Genomic DNA, 26,616 nt, shown 5'->3' on the forward strand with positions numbered 1-26,616 from the left:
TTAAAAAACCCAATTTTGTGAATATATCATTAAATAGAGAATGCTTTGGAGAATCAACATCAAAAAAGGAAAAAATTATATACCACTGTAGAAGTTAAGAAATAACAATAATTGTTTCTGTAATTTGTCATTTACATGACACATGTATGGTGGCCGATAAGAGCTACAGACAAAAAAATATAAAGTTAAAAATAACAAAATATTGACGTTTGGAATTATAATTTAATTCAATTATTTTTTTTTTTTTAATTTAAAAAAATGTTATTTGCCTGTTTGGTTAGAGTAAAATTTTAAAATTCATGGAAATGCTTAAATAAATATTTAAACACGTCTATGCTTCCATCATCCGTGTGTTTACGAAATTTTCTACTCGTAATAAAAAATAGAATTATTTGAAATTCAGGTACTTATATTCCAATATTTTTGCATATTCTTATAGCAAATTATCCTAAATCTTATTTAGACATAAAAAATTAGTTTGATAAAAAAAATGTTTTTTAAATCTTTTAATTTTATTTATGTCTTCAGCAAAATATACAATGTATGCTTTTTGGAAAAATTTAAAATTCTATTGAAAATAAAAAAGTATTATGTTAATCTGCTTTTAATATGATAGAATTTAAGGTTTTGTTCTTCTGGAAAAACAAAAGTTGTTCAGAAATAATGGATTTTAATAGATTTTAATTGGTTTGAAAAAATAGCTACTTGGTTTTTCTCAGTCTATTGGCCGTTGCTAACTTGTTATATCTGGCAGTTTATGACGGGCTAGTTATGTCTCTCTGTGTATGGAGGTCAAGAAAATCTTTTTTATAGAACCGTAGTAGAGTCGGTGTTGCTTTATGATTCACCAAACTCTCAGTAAAAAAAACTTAGGTAAATATTACCTTACGCTACAGCAGAACACCGGCCACTCTAATTTAGATGTTTTAGGGGTATTCAAGGGTGCTAACAACGAATCTGATGATCAGACCTGTCACAAATTTATTGTTTGCATGGTATGAACCCTTGGAACCTGGGAATACTTTGCCCCATTTCACTGCCTTCATTTCTTACTGAAATATATGTTCGCGCACTGATGCACGTACATTTCACAAGGCGCATGAATACATGGCGGACATTTTAAATGACAAAAATTTTCATTAAAAAAAAAAAAAAAAAAATTAGGTTCATCTTTGTGTGTGTGTGTGTGTGTGTGTTACGTAGTTTTTAATGCTTTTTAATTGATCTAAGAAAAGCAATTTACAGAAACATTATATTTTTCGTTTTTTTTTTTAGAGGTGGGTATTCTAAAGAACTTGTGTAGTTTAATAGGTGCTTCTGCAGTTTAATTAACCGTTTTTCCGTAAGTAAGGCGCCGACATTTACTGAGTAGAATACCGTTTAACATTTCACAAAAATTCTGTTTACATTGAGGAGGGGGGGGCGGTTGAGGTAGTGGCAGCTGGTGCACAACCGCCCCCCCCCTTGAATACTCTCTCCTTCTAAAAAGAAAATAAAAATAAAAAATAAAAAGAAGAACTGAAAGCATAAAAATATGTTTTTGTAAACTTTGTAAGAAATTCTGCAGAAATAAGCAAGCCTTTTATTGGAAGGTTTCTCCGCCCACGGATTTGTTTAACCAATCAGATTGCATGTTATTACTGGTTGCCAAGAATGTTCTTTGGCGCTAAATTCCCTTTTTAGATCAGAATCCAGAGATGTAGAGTTGAACACACATGGAATTCTCACTGGAATCCAGAAAGATGTCAAGTTGGTCACATATGGAATTCTCACTAGATTCCAGGAAGACGTCGAGTTGGACACACGTGGATTTCTGACTCAAATCCAAGAAGACGCAGGGTAGAACAGACTAGATTTCTCACTCATATTGAGGCAAGGAAATTACTTGTTGCTTCGAGATGTTTTAAACGCCCAAATGTGGAGCGGAACTTTATTATTGCAATTACTAATGCCCTTAAGTAGGGTGAATTTTGTGCTTCAATTTAATGTCTGTCAAGACAAAATTAAAGTCTACTATTCTACCCAGCCTTTATCGAAGACAAACTATTTTTCCCTTCAGGAATGTTACCAGCCCAAAATGGCAGATAGTGGAAGATGACGCATATTTTGCAACTATGGACCCTTTTTTACTTTAATAAAATTTACGTTGAAGTTTTAAGGTGAGCTTGTTGTAATTTCTGTATGGTTTTCTTCCATTTGGCCAGGGGCAAAAACCTTGTGAGAGAAATCTCACAACTCGTGAAAACTTTTTTTAGATCAATTAAAAAGTATTAAAAACTATGTTAAAAAAAAAAAAAAAAATGAATTACATTTTTTTTTTAAACTTATTTCAAATGTCCGCTAAAAAGAATCCTTCGTAATGTGATAAGACACTTCACTACATGTGTGCGCACACAAACGATCAGATGTCGCCATTAAAAATGAGTGATAAAAATTTTAGGTGCTAATGCAGAGAGTGATTCACACTATTTTTTAAATCGTATTTCCACGTTTAATTAAAGTTTTGTTTTTTTATACATTTGTAAGGTTAAAATACAGAATAGGTACAAAACACCCTCCCCATGTTAAGAATGGCTTTTTAAATAACATTATTTCAGCACAGAATACTCTCTGCATGAGTACCAAATTTTAATAATTGGCTCATTGTCTTTCGAAGCTTATAACTACTTGAAAAATGTAATTTAAACCCTAATATCTTTTTCAATAAAAGGAGCAAAGACCAAATTTTAAAATAATAAAAGGTTTAATAGTAAAATATGCATTTTTTTTAATCAGTTTTCTTTTAAAAAAATGATTAAGAAAATCAACTTACTTTGAATATAAAAATATATATAAATTCCCCCAAAAAATCACTTACCTAGAAAAAATAATCAATGGGTGCTTCCATTCTTCATTGTTAAAAATTTGTCCATATTTATATTTTATATTCCATGTACTTTTTAAATAAAAGAATTTTTGAAGTAAGCATCCGAAAAGACCGCGATTTTAAAATCTAATAACAAGTGGTCACAGCAGAGTTGCCTCCCTTTCTTCCAGTTGACAAATAAAAAAACACCATAAATAATTATTTCAAAAACGTAAAAACAACACATTAGACTAAATATATTTCCCGGTAATAACTATATTATATGGAAAAATGCGCGCATAAAAAGTAATATTCTTAAGATTTTATTAAACCTGGAAAAGTAAAGGACAAGATATTCTAGTAAAGTAAAATATAAGAATTTTTTAGACTTAAAATATTGCAGCTAAAAATAAAATTTGAATATTGATAAATATTTTATTTATTATTTGCATATGTTGTTGTTTATTGTTGAGTTAGAAAGGGTGTCAGTCGCTGGATTGAACTTATTTCCCCCCTATTATTTGCATATATTTATGTAGTGAAAATTGTTTGAATAAAATTAATACATTAGTTAGTTAGTTAGTAGATGAAATTAATAATTTTATAATTTACATAAAAATTAATAATTTTATTATATCATAATTAGGATCATTTAATTCTTTCTAACTCAACAATAAACAACAACATATGCAAATAATAAATAAAATATTTATCAATATTCAAATTTTATTTTTAGCTGCAATATTTTAAGTCTAAAAAATTCTTATTTTTTACTTTACTAAAATATCTTGTTCTTTACTTTTCCAGGTTGAATTTCTTGTCCTTTACTTTTCCAGGTTTAATAAAATCTTAAGAATATTACTTTTCATGCGCGCATTTTTCCATATAATCCATGATTTTTCCAGGCATTGCTTTTGTATTAATATATAAATATAAATATATGCAAATAATAGGGGGGAAATAAGTTCAATCCAGCGACTGACACCCTTTCTAACTCAACAATAAACAACAACATATGCAAATAATAAATAAAATATTTATCAATATTCAAATTTTATTTTTAGCTGCAATATTTTAAGTCTAAAAAATTCTTATATTTTACTTTACTAGAATATCTTGTCCTTTACTTTTCCAGGTTTAATAAAATCTTAAGAATATTACTTTTTATGCGCGCATTTTTCCATATAATCCATGATTTTTCCAGGCATTACTATTGTATTAATATATGCATTTATATTTATTAATGATTGTCAAAAAAATTAGCTCTCAAACACACATTTATGCAATATTTATCATTCAATCACAGTAGTTCCGAGCCAGGGTCTCTACCGAGACTGCGGTTTATGAATTCGTGATCTGTATAGAGCGTAAACTTACAAAAAAGAAGATGGCACTCGGTGTCGTTTTAGATATCGTTGGAGCTTTTGACAACATATCCTTCAGTAGTATGTTCAAGTCGCTACGAGAACTCAATGTGCCACCAGTACTCATCCGATGGATTGAGTATATGGTGAGGCACAGAACAGTTCAAGTAGAACTACTGAGGGCAACTGTTAAAAGGGAAGTAGTTAAATGAAACCCCCAAAGTGGGATTTTATCACCTTTACTATGGAACTGTATGCTGAATCCTCTTTTAAAGGAGTTTAAAAATAGGAATATTTATGCCCAGGCTGCTGCTGATGACATCGCAGTGCTGGTCGCGGGTTCAAAAGCATCATTGGTCAGGCGCATTGCCAAAATGGGACTACATTTTTCATCAAATGTGATAATGAAAACTGAGTTCATTCAAAGAATATGTATATCATAGAATTCACTAATATTTTTAATCGATAAATTCATCACTTTTTGCTATAAGGAGAGTTAAAAAAATTAGTTATTACAAAAAAGTTCGGTTTTTTAATTATAAAAAAAAAAACGATACACAGGATTGAACCTAAAATCTTTCCACCAACCCCCGGTACTCTAACCGTTACGCTAACATGTCATATTGGCAAAATCGGAGTAAAAAATATTTATATACAAAAAAAGTTATGCAAAATAACAAAAGCGTTAGTCACTTATGTACTTACTCTCCTGTTTGTGAACCCGCATATTTTGTTGTAACTTTTTTTCTATTGAACCAATTTTCGAAATTTTTTTTAAAAATGTAGCGAATGAGGTGTTCTATCCAACTATATAACCTGTTTGAAATTTGGTTGCGAACGGAATTAGTGGTGGGGGTTTGAATGTGTCTCGATTCATTCAATTTCGGACTTAAGCATATATTCAACCACTACCGTGGTTGAATGATAAAGAAACAAACATTTGAAGTGCTGATATGTGTCTTATCTCCCCATTGAATTTCTGACATGTGGTTACTGTTAACAATCAAATTATCAACTATGGGTTACCGTATTTGAAAAATGATCACATTTCACTCAAAGTTTACTTTTTAAAAAACCCGCCGACAAATTTTCCATTTTTTTTTTCTCTTAAAGAAATATATGAGTTTTTGAATTACAATATTTTATTTCTTTTTTATGCAATGAATTTTTTGCAAAAATCTAAAAAAAATAAATAAATAAAATAAAAAAAACATTGAATAAAATAGAAAAAATTGATGTAGGTGTCCAATTTTTACAGGATAATATTTTCAAAATGTGAGGTTTAACTGAATAAAAAAATCAACATGTTTTTTTTAAAAAAAAAGGTTTAAAACTTTTGACTTTACAGGCAAATTTGCAAATAACTATTCTTGTTTTTGTTTTAAATTTGATTATTTTATTTATTGATCTTTTATCTTTCATTTGTGATACATACATACATGAGAAAATTAATTATTTTCTTTTTACTAGACATTGCAAAATGGGGGGGGTGAATTTAAAAAAAAATCGTTTGTATAGAATATTATATTCGGTTTATTGGAAAGAGTATAAAATTTCACATTAAACCTGAAAATATCTTAAAAATTGAACCAATAGAAAAATTTTGATAAACTTTTTCAATTTAAAAATCTAACTCTTCAAATTCAATTCATTTTATGACGTAGAAAAAAAAATGGCTGCATGAGCGCGCGCATGCACTTTGTAAATACTTTTTTTTTTTTTTTTTTAATAAAAAATATTTCTATTATTTAAAAGAAAAACCCAAAAAACTTGGTACTTGATGAGGAATGTGGACCCTAGGAAAACGTTTGTTTTCCACGGACCGGACCGCTCCCTTAAGACATGCGCAGAAGGTTTTTTCAGTGGTCTATTTAGCCATGAAAAACTTTTTCAGGCAAAAAAGCCAAAGAAAATGCCAAATTGATTTTGACGGCCATGTTTTAATTTTTATTTTTCTGTCGGTATTCTCTAAAATTCGATAACGATTTACAACACTCGAAACCTGACCAGTGACCAGACAATTAAAATCGTGTTTTTGAAAAAGAACTTCGGATCAATTTAAATGCAATTCTGTATTTAAAACCTAAATATTAACTAATTTAGTACTCGTCGCTAATTTTATGACTGACGAGTATTTGATTATAATTTTAAATTTTTTCAAAAAATAAAGTTTAAATTGCAGACTTTTAGAAGCAGAACAATACTTTAAAGACCAAATTTATTCGTATGTAAAAACAAGCACAAAATAAAAATGAAATTTACTCAAAACAGAAAACACGCTCGCTAAAAAAAAAAAAAAAAAAAAGTGAAAGAAATGTAGTTGTGAAATGAAATAAAATACCGCACGAAAAAAGGTTGGATAAATTAGCTGTTGATTCCGATTTGTACTTGACGTAATTCAATGGCTAAATAATAGACCACTGAAAACCTGCGCATGTCTTAAGGGAGCGGTCCGTGGAAAGCAAACGTATGAGTAGGGTCCACAATCAGTACCAGAAGCTTTAATAGTTTATTTTGGAAGTATATTCCATAAAGAAATTAAACAACCTACTTAAAAAAACAAAAATTACGAGAGAAAAAATAATTTTTATTCCCAGTTTTCTGTTAAGGGTGTCAAATTTCCCCAAAATTCTGACATACCTAACGCATCATGTAAGCTTTTTTTTTTTTTTTTTTTTTTCTTCTTCAGATTTGCCGTTTAGTTGGTCAAATATCCTCAAACCAGGTCGACACCGGTATCGATCAAAAGTTTGTTTACATGTTTTACAAACTTTAAATGGATAAAATATAATCACAATTATTGAAAATGTGATCAATGTTATTAAAATTTAATTTAAATTAACCACGTAAGATAAAGTTTTAAAATGATTAAACGTATTTTATTTTATAATTTAAAATTAAAAACATTGACCAATAAAAATAAAATTTGGGTACTTATGTATTTTTTGTGCCGTGCTGAAAATAACGTTACTTTGAAAACCATTCTTAATGTTCTACTTTACAATTAAAAAAAAAAAAAAAAAAGATAGTGAAACTTGAATTTAAAGTGAAAAAAAAAAAACTATAAAAACCTCCCATCGTATGTATTCGAGAAGAATATCTGTAACATTAAACCAAAATTTGGTGCTTATGCATTTTTGGTACCACGCTATTTTTAAATAGTTTTTTTTTTTTCAGGTTAAATTCAAGATTTTTTTTTCTTAATGGTAAGGTGGACGCACAGAATAGTATAGTTACAAAACACCCTCCTCGTTAATGGCTTTCAAAATAATATTTCAGCACAATACCAAACAATACATAAGTACACAAAATTTTATGGTGATTGGTGCTCATGCAGTGCAGAAGTGCCGTGCTGAAATAATAACGTTATTATTTAAAAAGCCATTCTTAACATGGGGAGGGGAGGTTGTTTTTGTACCTATTCTGTACTTTAACCTTAAATTGAATTTAAAAAAAAAAAAAAAAAAAAAAAAAACGGTAAATGTTTACTTTAACTACATCAAAACATCGACCAATAAAATTTGGTTTTATAGGTTTTCGGAGTCGCTGACAACGAATCTGTTATTCAAACCCGTCGCAAATTTACCGTTTGCATGGTATTAACCCCTGAACCTTCGCATTATTTTGTGCCAAAACTCACCGCCATCGTTTATGCTATTCTTACATGATGCAATGCAGCAGCATGCACGCGCGTAGTAAGGTGACTTGTCACATCGCGAAAGAATTTTTTACCAGACATTTGAAATAAGTTTTCAAGAAAAAAAAAAATGTGGTTCATTTTTTTTTTTTGTTGCGTAGTTTATGCTTTTTTAATTGATCTAAAAAAATTAAGTTTTCACGAGCGATTTACAAAAGCATTTTTATTTTTTTGGAGGGGGGGGTATTCAATTATAGAACTTGTACAACATTTAACAGGTGTTTCTGCAGTTTAATTTACCGTTTTTTCCGTAAGTAACGCGAACGCGCCGAGCAGAAGAACTGTTTAATTTTTCACAAAATTCTATTTACATTGGGGGGTAGGGTGATGGAGGGCACCACCACACCACCCGTCCCCCATGCCCCTGCCCCTCAACCGCTCTATCCCCCAATGTAAATAGAATTTTTGTGAAAAATTAAAGTTGGCACAAAATAGTGCGAGGGTTCAGGGGTTAATAACGCGCAAACGGTAAATTTGCGACAGGTTTGAATATCAGATTCGTTGTCAGCGACCCCGAAAACTTGTTAAAAAAAAAAAAAAAAATTTTATTGGTCAGTGTTCTGTTGTAGTTAAAGTAAACATTTACCAAAAAAAACAAAAAAAAACATAAAACTAATTAAACGTGGGGTAAATATCCAGATCCGCTACTACAGAACACCGACCACTCTAATTTGTTTTTTTTTATAGGTAATTGAGATCGCTGACAACGAATCTGATAGTCAAACTTGGGGCAAATTTACCGTTTACCCCCGAACAACTTTCCACCATTTTACAACTCCAGTTTACGCGCATGCACGCTCTGTAGCATAAGCGACGGCTTCACCAAGCAAACTCCGTTGGAGGAGGGTATTATTTTTTTTTTTCCAGGACATAGAATTTTCTAATTTTCAAAAATACATTATAGCACTTTTTGGGTGGCAAATTTAAAATTAGCTGAAAAAGAAATAAAACAAGAAAAGGAAAGCACTCCAAGTTGGAGTGGGGGGGGGTAATTTATCTTTTTTTTTTTTTTACCTGGAACATAGAATTTTCAAAAAGTAACGCACCGACATTTACCAATTAGAACACCATTTAACATTTTCCGAAGATTTTACTGTTTACATGGGGGGCGGATGTGATGTTGGGGCACGCGCGTAAATGTAGGTGCGTTACTTACGGAAAAACGTTTAACTAAACTGCAAAAGCACCTATTAAGCCACATAAGTTCTATAATTGAATCCCCCTCCCACAAAAAAAAAAAAAAAAAAAGAATTAAAAACATAAAGATGTTTGGTGCTTATGTTTTTGTAAACCACATTAATAACTACGTGAGACAAAAAAAAAAAGTCCCAATTTGTTGTACTTTTCTTTAACTGTAAGTCATTAAAAAAATGTCAGTGCGTAATTTTTTTATTGGTACGCCATGTGAGAAGGCAGTTTGCTAGGTGAGGTACTGACTGAGGTGTATCAGAATTTTTGTAGGAATTTTTGACACCCCTAACACGAAACTGCGAATAAAATATAAAAATCTCGTAATTTCTCTGTTAAAGGTGGGTTATTTATTTTCTTTATGGATTATACTTCCAAAATAAACTATTACAGTTGTTTTAAAAGTAATAGAAATATTTTTTTTTTTTTTAAAAACAGTAATGAATTTTCCGAACTCAACATTTTTCAATTTTTAAACTTTAAAAATCTATCAAAATGTTTCTATTGATTCTATTTTTACGATATTTCCAGGGTCAATGTGAAATTTTATGTTCTTTCCAATAAACCGAATATAATATTTTAGACAAACGTTTTTTTTTTTTTTAATTCACGCCCCCCCCCCATTTTCAAGTTTCTCTTAAAAAGTAAATAATTTATGTTGAATAGTTTTATATATCACAAATTGAAGAGAAAAGGTCAATAAATAATAATATTCAAATTTAAAACAAAAAAAAATCCGTTTTTTAGAAATTTACCTGTAAAGTCCGAAGTTTAATAGTATGCAAACGGTAAATTTGCCCCAAGTTTGACTATCAGATTCGTTGTCAGATGTTATCAAAGGCAAGATAAGTTACTTTTCTACCTAACTGGATATGTTTTCAGTGTTTTTATTTAATGTAACAGGTTTATTCAGCTCGAAAAACATACTGTGTTTATCGATTTATTGGAAAATTATAAATGGCGCCTGACCCTGACTCTCTTTAACACGGTAAGTTTGAGAAAAGGTGCTATAAATATAAAACTAGACAAAATACTGTTAGAAACTCGCTCAATATATATTACCGTGACATAGGTTGAAATATATTCGGTGGGTTTTTAATAGTATTTTGTCTAGTTTATTATTTATAACACCTTTTCTCAAACTTACTGTGTTAAAGAAAGAGTCGGGCGCCATTTTGAATTTTCCAATCGGTAAACAATGTATGTTTTTCGAGCTGAATAAACATGTTACATTGAATAAAAACACGAAAAATATATCCAGTTTGGTAGAAAAGTAACTTATCTTGCTTTTGAGAACATTTTTGTTATATATTTGTTTTTTTGACAACTTTTTCGAATCTATGTGTACAGTAATACAAACACGTTTTGATTTAATAAAAAATATTGAGAGGGGGGGGGGAAATGAACGAATCTTTTAGTAAACGAGAGTTGTCTCCCTCTGCACAGTGACAAATTGTAAAACAGCGCCAATTAGTGAGTAGTGACTCCTCGAGTCCTACAAGTTTGTGGTTTTCGCCATTCTTAACATGAGGAAGGAGGTTGAAGTAAAAAAATTCCAAAATAAAACTAGATATCAATTTACGTGCTTACTGGAATAAAATATTTTCTCTCCGTCACAAGTACATATATAATATAGATTTTCTTTGTTTTTGCTAATGTTTAGGGGAATCTGGACAAGCACCAAAAAACGCTTTAAAATAAATTAAAACAGAAATAAACTTATTCAGCTAGGTAGAAGAGTAATTTATCTTGCTTTTGGTAACATTTCTTTGTTGCATATTTGTTTTTTCACACACTCCTTTTGTTTTGTTTTGATAGTTACAATACGAAATTCACGTAATTTTTTTTTTTTTTTTTTCAAATATATACAGAAAGCTAGTTACTTTCGTCTCGTCAAAACATGGATTTTCCCCACCCAGTTCTACGACGTGAGATTGTGTAACCTGTAATATTGTGTTTGTGTTTGATTTTTGCAATAACTGGAAATAATAGAAAAGCAGAAACTTATCGCGGTTTTAAAATAAAATAATCATAACTTACGAACGCAAATAATAAAAAGAGAAATTCTTCCGTTAAAATCCGCCGGTAAAATAAATGAATTAAAAAGGGGAGATAACCACGAAATATTTTTCGGCAAAAAGCGTTAACCTGCTTTTGTTAAGCAAGTCAAGTTTTTTTTATTTTTTTATTTTATTAATAAAGCTCCACCAAGAGACCTACTTCTCTATTTTGATCTGGGCTTCCTCAAGTAAATTAATCTTAGAAGGACACCATCCTCTCTCAAACTTCACCCCTACTTTATTTTCTCCCATTTGAGCCCACTCCCACTTAAAGATTAACTTGCTTGTATTCGAACCCCTGTAGGGGAAAAGAAGTTTAAGTAAAATTAAATCTCTTTTCCCCAAACAAAATAATAATAAAAAAAGAATAAAGCAAAATGACTCCTGATTTAAAATGCGCCGCATTTATTTTTCAACAAAAACAAGGTGAACATACCAAGAAGGTTTGATCGGTGAAAGTTCTTTCGAAGTCATTATGATTAGAATGTTAGATGAAAGTTCTTCATGGAATTAATGAGATTAGAAGGTAAAAGTCTTGTGTGAAAATTGTTATTAATTAGAAAATGTGCGGATTGGGTGCGTATGTGCATAAGTGTGATTTCTGAGTGTCCGCATGGCGTGTGTAATCATGGTGTTGATGGCTTTGACAGTGACAATGTTACCAAAACGAGAGGCGTGTTCTCGTACGGAAAAAGAAGAATGGAAAAAAGCATGTTTGGCGCGTTTTTATACATTTTGGACCGGCTCTACAACAAGATTGCTACTGCTGATATTTTTTTGTTTTTGGAAAAGCGTTAAAAAGACAATCTTCTACATTTTCTCATTGGTCGCTTGTGTCACGTGATACTGTCGCCAACTACGTCCGCCAGAAATATGTTCATTTTACTTTTGTTGTTGTGAGAAAAAGTGTGTGGGCGTATTTGAAATCGTGCCGTTGTTAGAAGAACTTATTTTTGTGAAAAATGCGTCGGGAAATTGACATGAATAACCGTTCGTTTACTTGCGCGTGAGCATGTGTGTGTGTGTGTGTGTGTGTGTGTGTGTGTGTGAGTGAATCACTACACACACCCCAAAAAACGGAAAGTGGTGGGAGGTCTAGTTTTTTAAAAAGGGCTGGGAGGATTTTATTAACTGGCTTTTGCTTTTGATTTTTTTTTTTTTTTTTTTTTTCTGGCTCCCTATTTCCTACAAATTTGTATATATTTATAAATAAAATTAAATTTTATAAATTGAATTAAATTTTCCACACATTGTGCATATTTTAAGTAGGGTGGACTTCAGAGTAAATGTGGTATTTTGGTGATTGCCATGATTCTAGCCAAGATTAAGATAGACAAAGCAGAATAGACAGAGGATGACTGATCCCACTTTTCTCACATTTTTTGATGACCTTGTGCCTAATTACTAAGTGATAGATAAATTATAAAAGGAACAGTACTTGGATGAATTTTTTTTACTCTTTGTACAAAAAAGAATTTGTTTGAACTCCTTCTCACCAACACCGCAATTCATTCCAACTCCTCTTAACTTAATCTGTAATTCTCAATGTCTGTTCTCTCTCTCACACACAGTTGTCAAAACTTGTAGCGACTGCTATATACAGCTGGAACAAATCTTCGGCAGAGACATTCTCATAGTAATTACCGCTTTCAACACACACATGTATGAAGTACACGCAAGCTTAATAACATGCAATAAAGGAACCACATTACGCTTGCACACAGTGATACAGCAAATAGCTTGGAATGTTCTAGAATACTAGTACACAAGCTTTTGCCCATGAAAATAAAATCAGTTCAGGATGCAGTTCTACAAGTAAACATCATCGCTGCCTGACTCGCTCTTGTGGGACGTTAAGTCACCGACATGACTTTGTGTGTGTCATGCACCTAAATTCTCAGCATGGAAAGTTACCATATCAAACGAAAATTAATTCTTTTCGACAAGTTATTTCGAACTGCTATTTTCATATGCAATGAACACGCACACACACGCACACACAGACGCACACATCACTTAAGCAATTAATGATTTTCTTTTCTCTCCTGAAAATAACCATGTGTATCTCTTTTTCTTGAAAATGTGTCATAAACTTTTTACCTTTTCTGCAGGACACTTATTAGCAAAGACTGTCTAATGAACATTTGTGGCAAAATGCCTTAATGTTAGAATGATTTAAATTATTGTTTCTTAAATTTTGTTATTTCATCCCAGTATACCGATCTCGAATCTTTTGCAAATATCATTATTTTTCCGAAGTTATTCACACCTTCTTAATTTATATGAATGTGGATGTGACTCAGTAGAACATGTACGAGCCTTTTTCAAGTCTCACACAAAACACACATTCATATTTCAAGCTGTCATATACATACGCGCACACAAACATACGCGCCCACGTCCACACATGTACACATATTCACGTTCGCGTACATACACTCACATTCACGTATATATACACACACGCTTACGTATACACATGACTCACACACGCGAACACGAACACACACATGGACGACGTCACTTCCGCTTTCTAAGGAAATACACATGCGCAAAAGACACTCCAGAAGCGAGTATAAAACATGGAGACAAGTTGTTTCTAATGCTCTTTTTAGGACCAACTCTCAACTAGAGAGGTTGGGCGAACAAGCCGCCGCCGTTTCGGCGCGCGCACGCGCACCTCACGCCCACTTCCTACTATGTATGGGGCATGAGCTAATGACTGTATGCATACATTCTCCCTCTTTCTCTTTCCATCTACTACTGGCCACTAAGAACACCTTCGCGTAGCTGACTACTAACTGATGACAACTCTAATATCCTCTTCCTTGCCTACACGCTGGATTCTCATTTCCACTACAACACTCACTTCAATTCCCACGCGCGAACAAACAATAGTGACCCAAACTTGAGATGAAAGCACATTTCCTTTTCTTGCTACAACACCAGTCCTGCAACGGACATTGGTTACATACGCGCGGACATGTTATAACTAAAATGTTCATTTCTTTCAACAGCAAATAAACGACGTTTGTCTTGTCCATTACTTGAGTCTTTGTTTCCTTCAATTCCCATTCGTTTCATTATTATTTTGTAACGGGATTAGGGTATTTATATATCCTAGTCCCCTACAAATTTGGTTACCCCTTTATTTAAATGAAATGGATGAGGTTGAACGAAGCACTCATACACACACAGACTCTTTCTCTACAAAGATAAACTTTCCCTCTTCACCACTTAACGAGAGACGCACGCCAAGGTATAAACTTTCTTTCTCACCAGCTAACAGCGAAAGACGCACGCAAAATCAACCATGTGTGGTACCCTTTTCTTTTACTTGTTTCTTTCACCAAAGACATTCCTGTTCGTTTAATTCAATTTAACATGTCGTTCGTTTCTTCCTCGAGACAATTCATTTTCCCTCGGAACGCGAGAGGAGCACGCATTTCCTTCTATGCCACAAGTCTACAACAAACTGGCGCCCTACTGACGTGGAACGAGCAGGCATGGCGACCCTACCGTTTTGAGATTAATTGTTTTGAGCGAGACGCGCGTTTTATTTGATAAAGAAAAAAACGAACTTCTCAACAAAGAAAACCAAGCGAACCACTACCTACAGGAATAACTACTACCAACCACAATGACGAACCCTCGTCAGACTCGGCAAAAAAAAAAAAAAAAAAAAAAAAAAAAACGAATACGGAGCTGTCGACTTTCATATCGAATTTAAAAACAAATTCGAGCTTGACAAACATTTTCACGGTTTCCTGACATTACCCTGCAACAAACGCGAGGAGCAAAATCACATAGGCCTATGCAATTCCCTCCCGCACAAGTAGACGCAACAACAAAGAAACAGGACATCCCTATCAACACATAGGAAGAAGTTGAATCAACAATACGAGTTGAGATGCACGACGCACGCGGATAAACTCAAAACTTGGAAGTTTCGTTGACAGCCGGCAACCACGAACGAATACACAACAAACGCCCGTACAGACAATGTACACACACTACCGCAGACGCACATGCAAAGACAACGGCAACCAAACTCCGTTCAACAAGAACGAACGCGCGACAAGCGCCAGTCCAAACGATGCACACATTACCGCAGAATCACATGCGAAGATACCGTCAACTGGGCACACACACGACACCGTCAACACGAAACAAAAATTTTCCTTCCAAACGGAACAATTCACTTCTCTGTCCAAGCAACTCTTTGCACATGTCAACACACAACAGAAACCAAACCAACAAATGTCAGCCAAAAAAAAGAGTAAACGCATTTTCCACGCGTAAGTAAATACTTTTTTTTACGAACACACTCCGTTTTTGACATTCCGTTCTTTTTGACGTTGTTTTTCAAACAACAACACCAACAAAAAAAAAAAAAAAACAGGACAAAAGAATCAACTGCCGAAAACATTACTCACAAAAAAAATGATATATATATATATACATAAATATATATACATTGCATGTTTTTTTTTCCTAGGAAGGGGAGTATTTGTACGAGCCTTTTTCAAGTCTCACACAAAACACACATTCATATTTCAAGCTGTCATATACATACGCGCACACAAACATACGCGCCCACGTCCACACATGTACACATATTCACGTTCGCGTACATAGACTCACATTCACGTATATATACACACACGCTTATGTATACACATGACTCACACACGCGAACACGAACACACACATGGACGACGTCACTTCCGCTTTCTAAGGAAATACACATGCGCAAAAGACACTCCAGAAGCGAGTATAAAACATGGAGACAAGTTGTTTCTAATGCTCTTTTTAGGACCAACTCTCAACTAGAGAGGTTGGGCGAACAAGCCGCCGCCGTTTCGGCGCGCGCACGCGCACCTCACGCCCACTTCCTACTATGTATGGGGCATGAGCTAATGACTGTATGCATACATTCTCCCTCTTTCTCTTTCCATCTACTACTGGCCACTAAGAACACCTTCGCGTAGCTGACTACTAACTGATGACAACTCTAATATCCTCTTCCTTGCCTACACGCTGGATTCTCATTTCCACTACAACACTCACTTCAATTCCCACGCGCGAACAAACAATAGTGACCCAAACTTGAGATGAAAGCACATTTCCTTTTCTTGCTACAACACCAGTCCTGCAACGGACATTGGTTACATACGCGCGGACATGTTATAACTAAAATGTTCATTTCTTTCAACAGCAAATAAACGACGTTTGTCTTGTCCATTACTTGAGTCTTTGTTTCCTTCAATTCCTATTCGTTTCATTATTATTTTGTAACGGGATTGGGGTATTTATATATCCTAGTCCCCTACAAACATTTCTGCAAATCGATTTTGTTAAATTTAACTTTAGCAGTCCCAGCGATACTCTACCACTTTCAACTTATAGATATCCCTGCACCTGCGCTCTTGTAATTTTTAAAGAAAGAAGCTTAGTCTTAGTGGCTTTAAATGTTACCTAATATTTACAGCTCCACAAGGTCATATTTTTAAGGTTTTCCGATTCATGTTGCATGTGAATGTTAGACCGAGGAATTTGAAAGTTCGGCTCTCAGATAGGATGTTATTTGTCATGGTAATCTATAAAAGTGAAAGTGTCTGTCTGTCTTTGTATCTGTCTGTGTACATTTCCCTAGACAATAACTCTTTCAATTTTCAGTCTACAGACTCAAAATTTGATATACAGGGTATGGAGATTTGGGAAAATCTTTGTATTCAGTTTTCGGCCAGAAATTTGGTTGTTAAGGGGACAAAGTTCAACGATTTGACCTTTGAGAACTCTACCAAACTCCTCTGCCAATTTTGGGTTTAGACACTTGAAATTTTAGATATAGATTGGACAGGGATCTAACTTAATAACTTGATTTGCACCCAAAACAATAAATGTTAAGGGGTCATAATAGGGGTCAAAGTTAAAAGCATTTGACCGCTTTGGTCTCTACCAAATTACTCAGACAATTTCTGATGTAAACATTTGAAATTTTACATAAAGGGTATTCAGAGATAAGGCAAGCTTTTTAATCGGTTTGGGTCGAAAATTTGAGTTACCAATATATAAATATATGTATGTATGTTTGCATGTATGCCGAAAACTTTCGACAGAGGAGATGGATTTATCAAGATCAGTATCGTTTTGAAGTTCGACCTTTCAGACCACAAATATCGAAAAATTCGCTAAAAACATTAATTTTTTCACCTTCAACTGGGCATTTTTACTACAGGGGGTGGGGTCGCTTTTTTCGCCGATATTTTCAAAAGTCATCCTCTCCTTTCGATTGTCTAGCTTTAATTTAAACTTACATCATTTCTGGTTTGGCAGTGGTCGTAACAGCAAAGACGTCACATTTTTTTTTCTCATTCTTTTCCTCCTTTGTGGTACAGGTTCGAGCCTGCCTTCCTACTACCACTTTTTTTTTTTGCTCAACATACACCTCCAAACACCCGCGAAACGCCGGGCACCCATGCTAGTCATTTATAATTGTTAAAGTAAAAAAGCTTAGCATTAGCAGCATTTAATTTTACAAACTATTTATGGGCCCATTCCACTGCCGATTCAAGGTCATATTTTTACGGTTTTTGCCATTTCCTTGGATATGAGTATATTTGTTTTTCCTTTATGTCTTTTATAGAATGTGGTGTCAGTAAATCTCAGACAATTTTATCAGGGAGGTCATTTATGAATATGAAGAATAATAAAGGTTCAAGGATCGACCCCTGTGCCACACTTGCATTAACATCATATCATTTAGATGTACAACCATTGAAGATGATATGGATTTTTCTCTTGTTTAGGAAGAATCTGATTATGTTGAGCATTTGTCCAGAAATGCCGTAGGATTTAAAGTTCTGCATTTTTTAGATGAGGGCTAATTGCTTATATTTCTTGTATTGATCGGATTATTGTTCTCATCTTGAGTGTTATTTGTGCAACATTTCAGTCGGATTGTCCTTCCACCGTCTTCAAGAATGTTGGTTGTGGTTTGGAAAAGTAAAGAGAAAAGTTACTGGCTCCATAGATATGTTCATATTCTGTGAGCTAGTCTCTATTTTATGGTTATATTTTCGAATTTGTGAAAAAATTTGTTGACAAAGGGGTGGCAATTCTAATAAAGATCGACAGGGGATAATTTCCCTTTTATCACCAAAATTTATGGGTGTGCAATGTTTGTTTTTTCTACAATTAGAGGCTCCCAAATGTTACTAAAATCTAGGTTTTGTCTGCTTAGTAATTTTTCTTTTATTAGCATAAGTGCTGCCTCTTTAAGTCACCTGACTCTCCATCTTGCATCGCTGTCAATTATTTTGATCTCATTCTACAAAGTGAAGTGTGTTCCTTTTTCTTTCCATATCTGATCAGCTAGCCATGACTTTTTGACTTCTCCCTGTGTCACGGCTGGCTTTACAGTGTTCTTCTAGCCTTACGTTTAGGGGGTGATCGGTCTCACCTTTGTATGGTTTTCTGCATTTGCATAAAATCTCATGTACAGTTTTTTGTCATGAGACTTTCAGTCAGAGGCTTGACTCGTACTACGTGTTTTTTGAGAGCCGAATCACTCTTGTATATTGTTCTGATGTCATATGGACCACATATATTCTCAATTTTTTTCGGACAGGTCTTTTATGTATGGTTTGCACAGTGTGGCAAGTTTTCGAGTATTGTCCTATGGTGTTACTTTAGGTTTTCCACAGTCGATGTAACATTCTCAGGGTAGTCATTTTGGTGGAAGATTATTCTTAGGTTGTCCAACTTCTCCTCATATACGTTGTCCTTGCTCCATTTTGTTCTGGTACAGCGTTATAAGCCCCGGATGATCCTTTTTTTTTTTTTTTTTTTTTTTACATAAAGGTCACCACTTATCAAGGCCCGGAGGCCACTCAGAGATAAGGGTTATTGCATATACAGTAATCAATTAGATAGTATTGTAGTAATCATTAGTATTGGAGATTTGATAGAGTGTCTTACTTAAGGGGGCGGTTCATCAGGAATTTGTTTATGTTGGACTTGAAGACATCCATGTTGTAGTCAGCTCCACAGTTGTGCACTTCTGAGAAAGAAGCTTTGTTCATGGAATCTACGTTTGGATTTAGGCACAGATAAAGAGTGGGGTAAATTATTGACAGTAGTTTCAGCCAGATGGGTGTTTCTCGTGAAAGATTGGCAAGGGGGGGGCAGAGATTGGAGTTCAGACGAGCACTTGTCATGGAAATAACGATAAAACAAAGACAGGTTCGCAACGTCTCTTCTGTGAGGGAGAGGTTGCAGGGAAGAGAAAAGAGCATCCCCCACTAAACCACGAAGTCTATTTTGTACTCTGTCAAGGCAAGATAGGCTGTTTTTAGCAGCTCCTGCCCAGATGTGGCAGCAGTACTCCATCCTTGAACGTACTTGGCTTTTATATAGATAGAGAATTGCATCAGTAGTGAGATATCTTCTGGAGCGGTAGAAGAATCCCACCATTTTCCCAGCGTCCTCCGCAACAGACCTGATGTACGTGTTCCATTTCAGATCAGGAGTAAAGGTTAAACCCAGAAGTTTGTCAAAACATGGAGTCTCCCCAAGACGAGAGCCATCCATTTCAGTTGATGCCAGATGGGGATCAGAGCGTTGATGATGTAAAGATAGAAGCTTGGTTTTGGATGCATTAAAAGTGACCAGCCACCTCTTCTCTCACTGTACCACGCACTCAAGATCAGAGGAGAGAGAATCAGAGAGAACTTTGTCATTTACGGCCTTTGATGTGTTGCCATAGATGGTCGTGTCATCAGCATAGATGTCAACGAATGATTTAAGTATGTGTTTTGGGAAATCATTGATGTAGACCAGGAAGAGAGTTGGGTCCAGGATGGACCCCTGCGGGACTCCAGCATTAATACTGTGGATCTCTGATTTTTGCCCATCAACCATTACTCTTATGAACCTATCGGAGAGAAATGATTTAATGATTGAGAAAACATTTCCAGCGATACCGTAGTTGGAAATCTTGTGAAGTAGGCCCTTATGCCATACCTTATCGAAGGCCTTCGATATGTCAAGAGCAATTGCCCTGGAAAGGAAGCCTTTATCAAGAGATTCACTAATCCTATGAGATATAACCGTTAGCACATCTGCTGTAGATCTTGTGGAGCAGAAACCATATTGCATGTCACTAAGAAGGTTGTTTCTGCTGAGGTGGTTGATTACTTCTTTATTTAATATGGATTCCAACAACTTACTCATGACACACAAGAGACTTATTAGTCTGTACTGAGAGGGAGATGACTTTTCACCTGAATTCTTAAATACAAGGCATACTAATCAGGTTTATCAGGGTTTTGGAAAGCACTTCTCCTTAAGGCAATGCTTAAACAGTTTCGTAAGTATGGGGGAAAGTTCTGGTTGGAGCTTTTTCAGCACTATAACTGGAATGCCATCAGGGCCAGTTGCTTTACTGGAATCAAGGTTCTTGATTAGCTTGGTGATCTCACACACAGATATTTGTATGTTGCATAGCGTGTTGTCTGTTATAGGAGGAAATACGGGTAGTTAATGGCCTTCGGCGCATAGAGTAGAATTAGCTGCAAAGTTCTTGGCAAAGAGTCTGGCCTTGTCTGATGCTGACGAGATGACCTCAGGTCTATTGATGATGGTTGGGATAGAACACACACTTCTGTTCAGGATCCCGTTTGCTATTTGCCAAAACTGGTGGGAACCAAGCCACTGCTCAGCTACTTTGGATTTAACGGACTGAGCATATAGCTCTCTTGCACTTTTTATTACTCTTTTACAGTGGTTGCTGGCAGTCCTTAAAGCAGCTTTAGTCTCAGTATATCTATTACGTTGGTAGCTATGGAAAAAGTGATTTCTGTGCGCAATGGTAGCAGCACATTCTGGGGAGAACCATGGCTGGCTGTTAGGTTTTTGTTGGAATTTTTTAGATGGTATGAATCTGTCTATACCTACAATTAACCATTCGGTCAGGTCTGATACTATAGAGGACGCATCCTTTGTAAACATGGAATGCAGAGGTAGGTCAGATATGAATGTACGGAAGCTATCCCAGTCAGCCATAGAGTATCGATGTACAGTACGGTGGAGAGGTACGTCTGAAGACTTATTACATTTCATTTTTATCTTAACTGCTACAACGGAGTGGTCGGAGGATCCCAGAGGAGATAGAACGGAACATGAACATAGCTCAGGAGAAGTTGTGAGGAAAAGATCTAGAAGGCTTGCATCCTGACCGGTAGTATCGGGCACATGGGTGGGTTCGTGAACAATCTAAGTGAGGTCATAGGCAGTGGCAAAATCATGACAGAACCTCCCATTGTCATCGGTTTTATTTGAGTGGGTCAGCCATTCCACATTATGGACATTGAAGTCACCGCAAATATGAATGTTAGCCAAAGGATGAGCAGACAGGATGTAGTCAATTTTCTCATATATGGTCTTAAAGATAGTAACCCCACTGTTGTAGGGGCGATAGAGGGAAAATATAAATGCAGTGGTGTAAGCTAGTGTAACCTGGAAGCACATATTAGGTAAATTAGGGTCTTCTCTGGAGATATCCCTACCACATGGAAAGCCGTCTTTAATGTGGGCACATATTCGATGCCCATGGCGATCTTGGGGGTCAGATTTAGATGTTAAGTTAAAGTACCCTTTAATTATGAATTCGTCTAGGGAAATGGTTGGCCCTATGCCAGTTTCACTTAGAAAGAATATGTCCAGTATCGTCTCCTGTAATTGTGTTTCAACCTCTGGAAGGTTGGAACGTAGACCCCTGTTGTTGGAGAAGGAGACCTGATAGTAGGGGTCTACGTTGGAGGATGGGGTTCTATTTTTTTTGGGGGGGGGGAGATTTGTCATTTTTAAATTAAATAGGTGGTGTTAGTTGAAATTCAGGTACTGTCCCGTGAAGGTTGGTTTTTGATATATGGAAGATACAAAATTCTGATCTGTACAGGTTATTAATACATCCAGGAATGCTAGTTTATTGTTGTTGTATTCCTTTTCGATAGTGAACTGGATAGATGGACGAATGGAGGTCACATGATTTAGTAAGTTTTGGGTGTCCTCCTGATGGGGCCAAAGTATGAATGTATCACCCACATATCATAGCCATATAGTTGGTTTAAGTGGTGTTGAGCTTATTGCCAACTCCTTAAAATGTTCCATTTACATATTGGCTAGTACTGAGGACAGTGGTGAACCCATTGCTAAACCTTCTTCTTGTTGATATATGTTGGTTCTCAATGTGAAATGTGTAGTCTCTATACAGAAGGACAACATTTTCATTAGGTTGTCAATTAGGATGCGGGTTCATTATCTCAGTGATGTATCTGAGGACAGCTTCCTCCTTACAACTGTTAGTGTTTCATCAGTGGGTACTTTGGTGGACAGACTTACTACATCCAGACTCACCATCTGCTTTGAATGGGAGCATCCTTGATTATTTCAATAAAGTGATTTGAGTTTTGGACATAGAAGACTGTATAAGTGTAGTAGTTTATTGTGATGTTGAGCTAGTTCCCTGTATTTTGCCATTATGACTATCGACTCCCTCCCATATCCTTTATGCCTAATTTCCAATGTCATTTTATTTATATTGTAAATTATAAAGTGCAGATAAAAAGATTCATTTGTAATGGTGTCAGAAAAACAATACTGAAACTAGGTTAAACAGTCGACTTTTCTTTCTATTATATTTTAACACTTGCAAAAGTTTGTGCATGAGAATAAGAAAGAGGGAGGAAGGGAGAAATGTTACACTTACAACTTTTCAACTATTTTATTTTCTAATCAAAAGGTAATGCAACAATTTTCTTTCTAAAAAAAAATTCTAAATACAAAAAGCAAAGAAAAACATTGATAATCTTGCCATGAAGGTAACAACCGAGAACGTGAGAAAAATTACAACAAATACTTTTCATTTTCTACCAACCTCTATACTTTTGAAATTGATTGTAATATTTATTATCACTTAATTTGTTCCCAAGAAATTGACAATAAAAACATGAAGAAAAACAAAGATGAGGTTGACTTTTTTTTGGGGGGGGGGTCACTTAACTTCAGATCATTTCAAGTTCAAAAGATAGTAAAAATAATGACTTATTCTATCATTAACTCTAAGGCCAAGGGATCTTGCCATCCAGATTTAGTGGTAGAGGAAATTTTTTTTGTTTACTATTTTCTTTTTACAGACATCATCTTCCACCAGGAAGATGACGAATAAATAGAGCTTTGAACAAAATCTAATTTTCAAATTTAAAACAAACAAAAATATTTGTATACAGTTTCTGAATGTAAAATGAGTCTTTCTTTTTAAAAGTGCTTTAAAAAATTGACAAGTGAAAGAAAAGAAAAAAAATAGAAGGTATCATTTCCTTTCAGTGTGCGTGCGTACTGTTGCAAAAAAATGGGTTGGAAGAAGAAAGAAAAACTTTTTTTTTTTTTAAGTCATCAAAAAATGGCTTCCCAGCACGTAAAAAGAATATCTGCCTTTTTACCACACTGTCTCTTTTCCTCTTAGTATAGTTCAAATAAACAACTAGTTGGTCAACAATAACCACTTTGTCATAAAACAAGAATTCATTTCCCGAAATTACAGTAAGAAAAGAAAAAAAATTTCCAACGTAAAGTCCATATGTAATTTGCATAAACAATTGCGTTGACCTGTTCTACGGCAAATTAAAATAAGATTGCTTTTTTTTCTTTCTTTTTTAGCAAGCATGAAAAAAAGAAATTCTACTTACAATTTCTTTGAGTAGATAAATTTAAGTGTAGACTATAAGTGCAGCGTTTTTTTCAACAAGCAGAGTATAAATACAGCGTTTTTTTTTTCAACAAGCAGTCAGTCGTGGCTAGATCGCCGCACGGCGAGGTTGGGTTCCTCAGCGGCCCAATCCAACTCAGCAACAGCAGTAGTTATGTCCACACAGAACTGTTTAGACTACCTCCCTGGCAACAACCGAAACCACTTGCAGCAGCCGTGACCACTTGTCATTGATTCACTCGATTTCCAGCAGCCCAGCAGCCCAGCATCTCAAGGCAGCACATTCCCTCTAGCCACTGGTGACGACCTCATAGCTGTGCCAGTTCAAACACAAGTTGGACTTCAGCCCTCGGCCTGAGACCTCCTACAAACATTCAGTTTGTTTTCAGAAAATAAACCTGAATGGATTTATATTCGTTCACGACGATACCTACTGCGTTTATCATCTCTTTTTTGCCATTGTCGTTTTTCATCTTTTTCTTGCCTGTGTTGTCTTTTAGTTGTATGGTCGATTGCCACTGACATGCGGTCCCACAACATGCTAAATTCATTGTAGTAAAAATCAATTTACTATAATGTACAAGGGGTAAAAACATTTTTAAATTAATTAATTAATTAGCCAAGATAATGGCATGTCTTTCAGTTTCCCCCGGTAATTAGAAAGTCTGTAGAGTTTAAGCATAGAGAAGTCTTCTCGACTAAATGTCCAATAGGACGACCCAACGGGTCCCTGTAAATGTAGGAAAGATGGGAATTTAAGCTCAGAGAAGTTTTCTCAACTGAATGTTCTAATGGGACGACTCAGCAGGTCCTTGGAAATGTAGGAAAGATGAGGATTTAAGTACAGAGAATTTTCTCGGCTCAATACTCAATGGATAACTCACCGGGTCTCGGTCGCATCCACGTGCCTTTAAAGCATATAACAAAGTTTTCTTTTTCTTTTCACATTAGACATGGGGGGGGGAGGGGGTAAGAACTTGCCATAAATCTGCGAACAAAGGCTAGCAAAAGAACATATCACTGACTTGTTTCTTTTCGGCATCATTTCTTATCGCCTTGCTACTCCAGGAGGATGTATCAGATTCATTGTATAAGATTCCAATTTACAGAGATAATCTTGGGCCAGGAAATTGTCTTCCATCATTGCTCCATGTGCGATTATCGCAATTGAACCCAATTTTTTTTTTTCACACACAAAGAAAACGCATCTTTTCACGCTGACGTCAACTGAGCAAGAGAGCCCAGATCTTTCTTTCCTTTTTTGTTTTTCTGCCCCCTTTGGCACATGCATGATTGTCATCTGCCCCCTAAATTCAATTGTGCATCATAACTAAAATTAGAATGTACGATGTCTCATGGATTTCCTGTCACCTACATGAACACTAAGTCTGACTTAATGGTGATACTAATGGCTGCCCAGTTGAATCAGGGTGCTGCTTTATCGCTTCTTCCTTTTTCCTCCGGTGTTGTTCGGGCACCATTTATTACACTATTCCCCTTCAAGGAAAGAAAATGATGGCGAGTCTGCAAACCTCTACCTGTTCACTGTTAGCCGTCTTTTCTTTACAGACCTTATATGGCCTCCAATTCCACATCTCATTCTCTGCCAAACCTGTTTTCTAGGGTACATTGGAAAATAATATAGGGTATTCTTTGATAGGGGCACTCAGTTCCTTGCAGGGCTGTTTCAGCAAATGAGCCAACTTTTCCTCCAAGTTATTGAGAATCAGGGAGTTCTCCAGTTTGGCGGGGACATCCTTTAGCCTCATGTCCCCCTCCACTGCTATCGTTTTCGTTTCAGCTTGCTCGGCTTTTTTGACACATCACACGTGCTCAGTAGTTCGAATTGAGTTCTCTCCCTCTTACTTATAAAACATGACAGATCAAAACAGTGTCTTGTTTTGTCATATAATTTGATTTTCTTATTTAAAAAAAAGAAAACTACTTGATCAATGTACACAATTTTATGCGATTTTTGGAATATAACATCTTCATTCTGTAACGAGCATGCACATCAAAGGATTTTTTAAAAGATTTTTGTATTTTTTTGTTTTCGAAATAGGTCCGAAATAAAATAAGCACCAAAAGTTCAGATGAGACAAATTATTTAATATTTCTATAATAGCACTATCTTAAAAGATATTGATCATTTTATATGTACAGAGGTTTACTGTTTTGATTTGGTTTTGGAATTGATGTCTGAACAACTAGTTTTAAGAAATTGATTTTTATATTTTTTTTTATATGCATGTGTGTGTGTGTGTGTGTGTGTGTGTGTATGCATATATATGCAAATGTGCCTACCAATGTATGTGGATGCATATTAGATACTGCTTTATCGTTTCTTCCTTTTTTCTCCAGTGTTGCTCGGGTGCCGTTTGTCACACACACGACGGTCCTTATTCATGAAATTCTTTATTTGGTCAATCAACTCTGGTGTTCTGACTTCCTTACTCCTCCCACACCTCTCATGATCTTTTACAGACTCCTTTCCTTCCTTGAATCCCTTATGCCCCTCAAAAGCTAATGCTTGATTCATGCAAAATGGTCCAAAAGCAGTCTGAAGCATTTCATACATTTCTGTCTCATTTTTTCAAAGTTTAAAACAGAATTTGATTGCATATCGTTCTTTTAAAGTGTCCTCACGCCCAGATTACATTTTTGAAATTCACCAGCTGTGAAAATCAGGC

At 35.0% G+C, this 26,616-nt stretch overlaps 1 protein-coding gene across 8 annotated transcripts in view; it reads right to left on the reverse strand.

Annotated features, from left to right (window-relative positions):
• Positions 1–26,616, reverse strand: part of LOC145248960 (anaphase-promoting complex subunit 13-like) — a 43,716-nt gene that overhangs the window by 12,455 nt on the left and 4,645 nt on the right. The window contains exon 1 of one of the 8 annotated variants that reach the window (XM_080110767.1): positions 9,850–9,868. The exons of 1 other annotated variant lie outside the window; for it this stretch is intronic. The gene's annotated coding sequence lies outside the window, so the exon portion shown is untranslated. Of the gene's footprint in view, positions 1–2,857; positions 3,034–6,550; positions 6,681–7,143; positions 7,226–7,795; positions 7,815–7,849; positions 7,869–9,849; positions 9,869–11,134; positions 11,285–26,616 lie in introns of those variants that run through there. 6 more of the 8 variants (XM_080110768.1, XM_080110766.1, XM_080110763.1 and 3 more) reach the window with 6 other exon arrangements.

This window comes from Euprymna scolopes, chromosome 27 (genome assembly GCF_053919585.1).
Source record: "Euprymna scolopes isolate OS-2025 chromosome 27, ASM5391958v1, whole genome shotgun sequence".
NCBI classification, from domain to species: Eukaryota; Metazoa; Mollusca; class Cephalopoda; order Sepiida; family Sepiolidae; genus Euprymna; species Euprymna scolopes.